The following is a 7059-nucleotide window of genomic DNA, read 5'->3' as shown; positions in this document are numbered from 1 at the left end:
TTTTTTACAGTAATAGGTTCACACTTCTTAATCTTAAACGACTTCTGTTGTTGCAAGAGTAGCGTGCCTAAATGTTGAAGGGCAGAAGGAGAAGTGCTGGTTGACAGAGAACCCTGCAATGGGCTGGTATCCCACCGTGGAGCAGGTCTGAGGTTTTCAGCCTGATGCGTTTCTTCTTGAACTGGGAGAGGGTCCTGCCGTGCTGGCAGTGCCGAGCGGATCGGTGTGTGCTATTGCACCAGTGGCCTCTACTGGCTGCTCAGAATTAGGAGCAGCAATCTGAAAACGTAAGAGGCACGCAATAGGTAAAGCACCTACCTCTTAACTGAGGTTCGAGCGCACACATCCTCTTACTGCAACTGCCGTTGTCTTAAGGACCGCTGTTCTAGCCATTTGGGGTCCTTAAAAATGGATGGGACACAGAGGATAAGGAAAAATTATAGGGTAGGTGGCAATGGGATACTGGTTTTTAATATATCCTAATCCATCCAGAACTGATCATGTTATAGCCACTTCCTTCCACAATTCACCATTGTTTTACAAATGCCATTAAAGACAGTCTCAGATTTCATATTAGACTAATATAAAGTAGATGATATGCTAAGTAAATATTTGGTTGATGGGACGGATAAGAATTCTCAGGGCAGTTCTTAGAGCTGTTGATAATTTTCAGAAACTCTATTCATTGAATGAAAGAGCCATCTATGTCAGTTGGATCTGCTGTTTTAATTGTACTTAACTTGGGCCCATTTTTATGCCAAAAATTACAAAAGAACTGTATGTTCTTGTCTGAAATATTACAAATTTAAGAGAAATTAAGAATCAAGAATTTCAAGAATATAAGATTCTTGAAAGGAATCCAATGTAGTAATTCTTAGACATGTCATAACAAAGGTTTTATTTATAAGTAACCAAAGAATTGAGTAGATGAATATATGTTCTGTTGTTTTTAATCCCACAAGTATTTGAAACAGAGAAGCTGATGCTTTTCCTTATCAGCTACAACTCTGCCAAGAGCTTCTTCAGTGATTGTCCTCTCAGAGGACATTCTTAATCTGGCTTGCCCAGTACTCTTAAATCCTCAGCTGCAAAAAATGCCACTGCTGTGGGAGCCAGTCAGCAGTACTCAGGTAAAGCTTTTGTATTACACCTTTACAAGCCTACAGTGAAACGCAGCTCTTTTAAAATTCCTTACACATCTTGGTGCGTGGGAAGCAGAGACTTACTTTTTCCTATGGTTGCTAATGCCACAGAGCAGGCAAGCCAGGCTCCCAAGATGCAAACTGCTGCTGTTCTGTGGTGTGCAAGGAAGAACCCGCTCCCTCCCAAGGCCATCATAAAGAATGTATGTGTGCACGCCTGTCTACATGTTTGCATCTGCCTGACATTAGCCCGTAGAGATTTTGATGTACTGGTTAAAATAGTTTCTGTACTGCACTGGAATCTTCCTTCTAAGGGATGCTGTCAATATAATAAACTCCTGACTAAAGCAAGTGCTAGCTAAGACTTCTGGAGATAATTAAAGAAAATAAATTTTCTATCTTATTTACCTAATGGATGTGTCAGCACTTTGTGTATTGACAGTTTCCCCTTTCGTTTGTATGAATATTTCTTCCCCCATGTTAGAGAAATTAATTAGATAAAAATAAAAAAAAAATGTGCCGGGGCAAATGTTGCTAAGGGAGATGGGGCCAGCTGCAGCACAGGAACTGTCCACTTAACTAATGAGACAGAAAATGAAGTTAAAGGAAAGTCATTTGCTATTCTTGGTTGCTCCAACTGCGCAAAGCTTATTTATATGTGCGTATAGTTAAAGTCATTATTAGTCAATGGCTGGGTAAGAACAGGACAAGCCAGAAGATTTTTATGCTAATTTTGGTCTGCATTTGTATATGCAGTCTTGAAATTCCAGATGCTTTAGTGGGACTTTGCAGGAGCAAAGGACATGCCATGCTAGTCCTTACGCAGGAGCCATGAATGAAACAAATCCTGATTTTGTTCTCGTGTTTGCTTTATGTCTGTATTTGCTGAGAGCAGCAGACAGCACAAGACCAGTGGAATTAAATGGTTGTTGTCATTTTTTAACATAGTTGTTGATACTGTAAATTGTTCTGTGCAAATAATAATGGTACATGTTAATACAAGATATCTGTTATTGGAGGTAGCTTATTGGTTTTTTCTTCCTTTGTAGAAAAAAATCCTCCAAAACCTTTATTTGCATTGGTACATTCTGGATATGCCTTTAGATAGAGGAATTATTTTTATCTAGTTGGATTTAAGAAAGTAAGTCAAAACATATTTAAGGGAAAATAAGTCTTTTTATTCTGAGGGATAAGAGTTATAAAACATTTCTGTATAATTCATGTTAACTGAAGTGATCTTCTTGTGGCATTCCAGTCCTAATTCTGCAATGGAAAATCTTACAAGGTATCTTTGATTTCATTGCCTGTTATCCTGGATGAAACTATTCTGTTAATGATAGTACCCTTTTTCCTGCACAACAAATGCTGGTTAGGTTCCTGAAATCTGTCATTTTATGTTTATGTCAATGTGTGTTAAAGCCAGTTATATTACCTGCTGTTAGAGAATTATCAGTAATAAATGTCAATAGTAGTGACAGAGGGTTACTTATGTACTTACTTACGAATTTAACTATGCCATCCAAACACTTCAAATGATACAATGAATTCAGAGGCAAAACTTTGTAAAGCTTAAATATATATTCTGTATTTTATTAGATGATAAGTGTACAAGTCTACCCACCTTTTCTCTGAAATTTATGCAAAGATATATTCATTTTTTTGAAATAAAAGGCATACTGTTTTCAAGGGGGTTTTAATAAGTGCCAATATCAGATGTGCCATAAGCATCCTGAGATACTGAAAGCTGAACAACCTGGGTGAAATCCATGACAGCGCAGGGAATCTGTGTGGGACTGTGCAATTGTTTTAATCAGGTGTGATGCTTTGACATTGAGGTGCATTTTGTACAGTAGGAACTTAATTCACATGGTGGCTGGCATGTGTTACTCGATTACATAAAAAAGAAAATAAAAGCACCTTTTATGGCTCTTGGGCCCTAATTCTTCCTAGACTGGCCTAGAAGTTTGTACAAATTGCAGTATGCTCGTTGAAAGCACTGAGATTAGCCACTGTTGGGCAAATATCTATCTTACAGAAAGAGCAGCTGGGATTTCATATAGTGTAGGATCTTTGGTTTTAATTTCCTGTGCCTTTAGTATTTCTTTCTGGTACACGTTCTGAGGACCTCTGCATTTTTAATAGCTGGACCTTTCCAAAGTTCAGTATAATGCATTTACCATCTCCTGATCTGCTTTTCCATTCGATTTTAGAAACCGAAATCCTTAAACATTAGCTAAGTTGAAGGATGTCTGTGCATAGACATGCATTACAAAGAACTATGTATATAATTTTTTTTTTTATTGTCAGTTGGACAAATTCTGTTGACTTTGTGTGTTTTCATTGAGCCTTGTGCCAGGTAACTCCAGCTGCACCAATACAAGTCTAGTTGGAGTCAGGACAAAGGATAAAAGGATTTGAATGTTTAGCAGGGCTTTTTTCTTTTCTGTTACCACATGTTACATATCTTTACAAATAGTTATGTGTGCATCATTTTAAAAAACATTAGTGTTCATATCCACTGTAACTTTTCTTCTTGTTCATATGTACATTGTAGTGATTATTTCTGTATTGTATGCTGCTGAGCATTTAAAATGTAGATAGAATGATTATGATGCAACCTGAACTACAAATTTTTATTTCTTTGAAGTGCTCTACCAAAATGAAAAGTCTTGAATTTTTATGAATGTAAAAATACTTATATTTAAGAATATGGTGCTTTTTTTTTTTTTCACTTTTATGATAGAATTGTAATCAGCGACATTTTTAGTTACCTTAGTTCCAAATTCTGTTGGAAATTACATTTGCTCTTCATGTACTGTAAAATGTGCTTCACGGGATAACAGTTGTGCAGTAGTTCTGTTTTTTTTTTTAATAAAGCTGAATATCACTTCTATCTACTTCACACAACAGCTCTAACTCTAACCACCACTATAGTTTTAGTAAACACCAAAATAATATAGTGACTTAATAATCATTAGTGTGTCAGATATCTAATGTTATTAAAATAAATAACACAACAGCTTTTATAGAGGGGGAAAAAACCAACCATGTTTTATGTTTAAATCTTTTATATTTCCATTGGTGTGGAGATGGGGATAGTAGCAGCGTTTGTTTCACACTTGGTTCCAAGCACTCAAGAAGTCACTGAAATAGAGAATAACACCCTTTGATTTGGGCATTTTGTCTTACAGTCCCAAACCAGATGATGTTAGGTTTGATTTTCAGAAGGCGCGAGTAGCCCTTGGCATTCATGGTGCTCCACTTTCTGAAGCACCAAGCCTTGTCCTGGCAGCATCCAACCTCAGAGTGGGGTGGATAAACTCACTGTTGTCTCCTTTTTCCCTTTTTGGAAAGAAAGAAAGAAACAAACAAACAAAACTTCATCAACTTTGAGTAGTGCTGTAGGTATATCAGGAGAACAAAAGTATGAGTCTGGGCAATGGATAACAATAGCCCTGACGCTGAGAACCATGCTCCCGGGGCAAGTTGATCCTCTGGCACTGGTTTTGAAGACATTTGGGTAGTCATCTTTGTTCACAGACTTAAGAGTAGCTATGACACTCGTTTTTTTCCTGAGGCATACTGCCACTCTGTTAGGTAATTCCTTATAAAATTTTCAAATGATTAATAATCACCTTATCGTACATACAGATTTACTAAGAATGACCTTGAAAATCTTGGTCCCATGAAGCAGTGGGAACATGGCCGCTGCTTTAAATGAGGACAAGAGTCATTCTGCAAATATCACTCTTAAAGCATTGACCTGAAAAGATGTATTTAAGCTATCAGTTTACTCATGTGGAGAACTGAGGTCAGTGCTTGCAGGCTTACACTAGTTATTCTGATGACTATAAATGAAAATGTAACTAGTTTTTTGTGCATAACCATTTAAAACTATGAAACTTAAAATTCATAAAATCACTTACTTTCTTCATTGTATATACCTGTATAGGAAAAAAAGTGTACATCAGCTTAAATGTGTCTTAAAATTAATGCAGTCTGAGTCTTACTTCCAAGTGCTATTAACATATTTTCCAAAATACGCTAATATTTGGAGCTCAGTCACCATTAGACCATTGACCTACCCAATATATGAAAGGAAAAGGGAGATTCGACCTAGGAAGACACATAAGAATTGCAATTAACAGTTTTGCAGATGATAGAAAAAACCACTCTTCACCAGAAGCAGGAGCTATGCATACTTCCAGTGCAAATTTGCAGTTTATATTCTATTTTCTGAGTTAACTCTGAGATTCATTTCCTTTAAAACAAGACTGATAACCTTTTCAGAATACAATACTCGGTGGTATTTTAACTGTTTAAAGGGAGAAAGACTTTTAAAATACCCTGTAGGAACAAAAATATCATTTTTCTTCCTTTGTTACAGATAATGGATGACATGTTTAGGATATGCTGATGTATGCTCAGTTCATTGCATAAAACCCCTAAGAAATTCTAGGCAGAACTGTAACAGGGCTGTAGAATGAAAAAGAGATAATTTCATCATCTTACCCCACACCAGGGCCTTACTGGCTGCTTTACTGCTAGCCAGGTACCCCAAGGTGAAGCCTCAGAGCAGGCTCAGGCAAGCAGGTCTCTTAACTCTGCATGTGTATATATTAATAAGGGTAGGGGAGCATTATGTACATCCCTTCAGTTTGGTTTTTTTTTATGGGTGCAGACAAACCCTAGACTTCCTTTAAGATCTGTAAATGCTCTGCTCTCACATCTACTATGGCCCTGGAGCTGTGGCCAGGGACATCATTCCCCATTTACTTTATCCTGATTCACACTGAACTGTGGTCTTCTCTACTATGGGGTCTGCCTGTGATGGCTGATGGCCATTATTTTTCCTCCTCCCAGTCCTGTGTCTTCACCTTGCCCTGCATCTCCCTTTGTGGCCCCTCTGGTCATATTTTCCCTTCCCTTCTCCTACAAGGAAACCCTTGGATTTCAAGAAGTGGCTTCTGACAGCTCAGTGTGAGCGTAAACATACACACAGCAAACGTCACGTTTACCATGTTCATCTCTGAGCAGCGAAGAGATACCTGCACTTTCTCCACGTGCTTCACGCAGGCATCAGTCATACATGAAAACTGTGTCACGGACCACAAAGCCCCAAACAGCAACACACAGGTACTTCCTCTGGTTTTCCACTGTGAGGTAGCTTTTCCTGAGCAGGCTTTTGCGAATCTCTTTGCTGTGGCAGGCAGGAATGAGTGCAACAGTTTGACTTAAAAATGTACTTTTGCTGTCTTAGGCCAACACTGATCTGTGCCTGACGTCCAGCTGCAGGGTCACCTGTGATCCATGACCCTTGTCGTGCTCCTGCCCTGCCCTGCTCCCCTCCGCTGATCCAGTTACAGGCCCAAAGGCCGCCCAACAGCTTCCACCTGTGCCAAGCTACCTACGGCAAAGGGCAGCCGTCACCAACGAGCTAATTCAAGCCACGAACTTCTGCAGTATCCCTCAGGCCGAGCGCATTTGGGGTGCTGCTCTGTTCCTGCCCTGAACACGGACACCTCTGTGAGTGCGCTGGGCCTGCGCTGCCGGGGGCAGGCGACGGTCGGGGCAGGGGGGGGACACACGACACACCCTGACACGCTCCTCCACCGCCCGGTGAGGAGCTGCGGAGGAGATGGAGCCGCAGAGGGAGGAGTTCAGGGTAGGCACAGGGAGCCGGAGGCTCCCCCGTGTGAGCGGTGAACCGCCGCAGCAGGTGCCCTGACCGGCACAGCCACCGACGGAGGACACCCACCCGGCCGGGCCCGCCTGCGGGGCGTCGCGGGTCTTCCCTCCCTCGGCGAAGAAGCGAGGGCGGCGGTGGAGCGGCCCCGGGCATGGCACAGCCGCGACCCCGCACTCCGCCGGCGAGGAGCCCCGGGCAGGGAGCCCCGGCGCCGGCCGGCTCCTCCCC

This window comes from Leptosomus discolor, chromosome 4, assembly GCF_034619465.1.
Source record: "Leptosomus discolor isolate bLepDis1 chromosome 4, bLepDis1.hap2, whole genome shotgun sequence".
NCBI lineage: Eukaryota > Metazoa > Chordata > Aves > Leptosomiformes > Leptosomidae > Leptosomus > Leptosomus discolor.
This window is presented reverse-complemented; position numbering follows the sequence as displayed.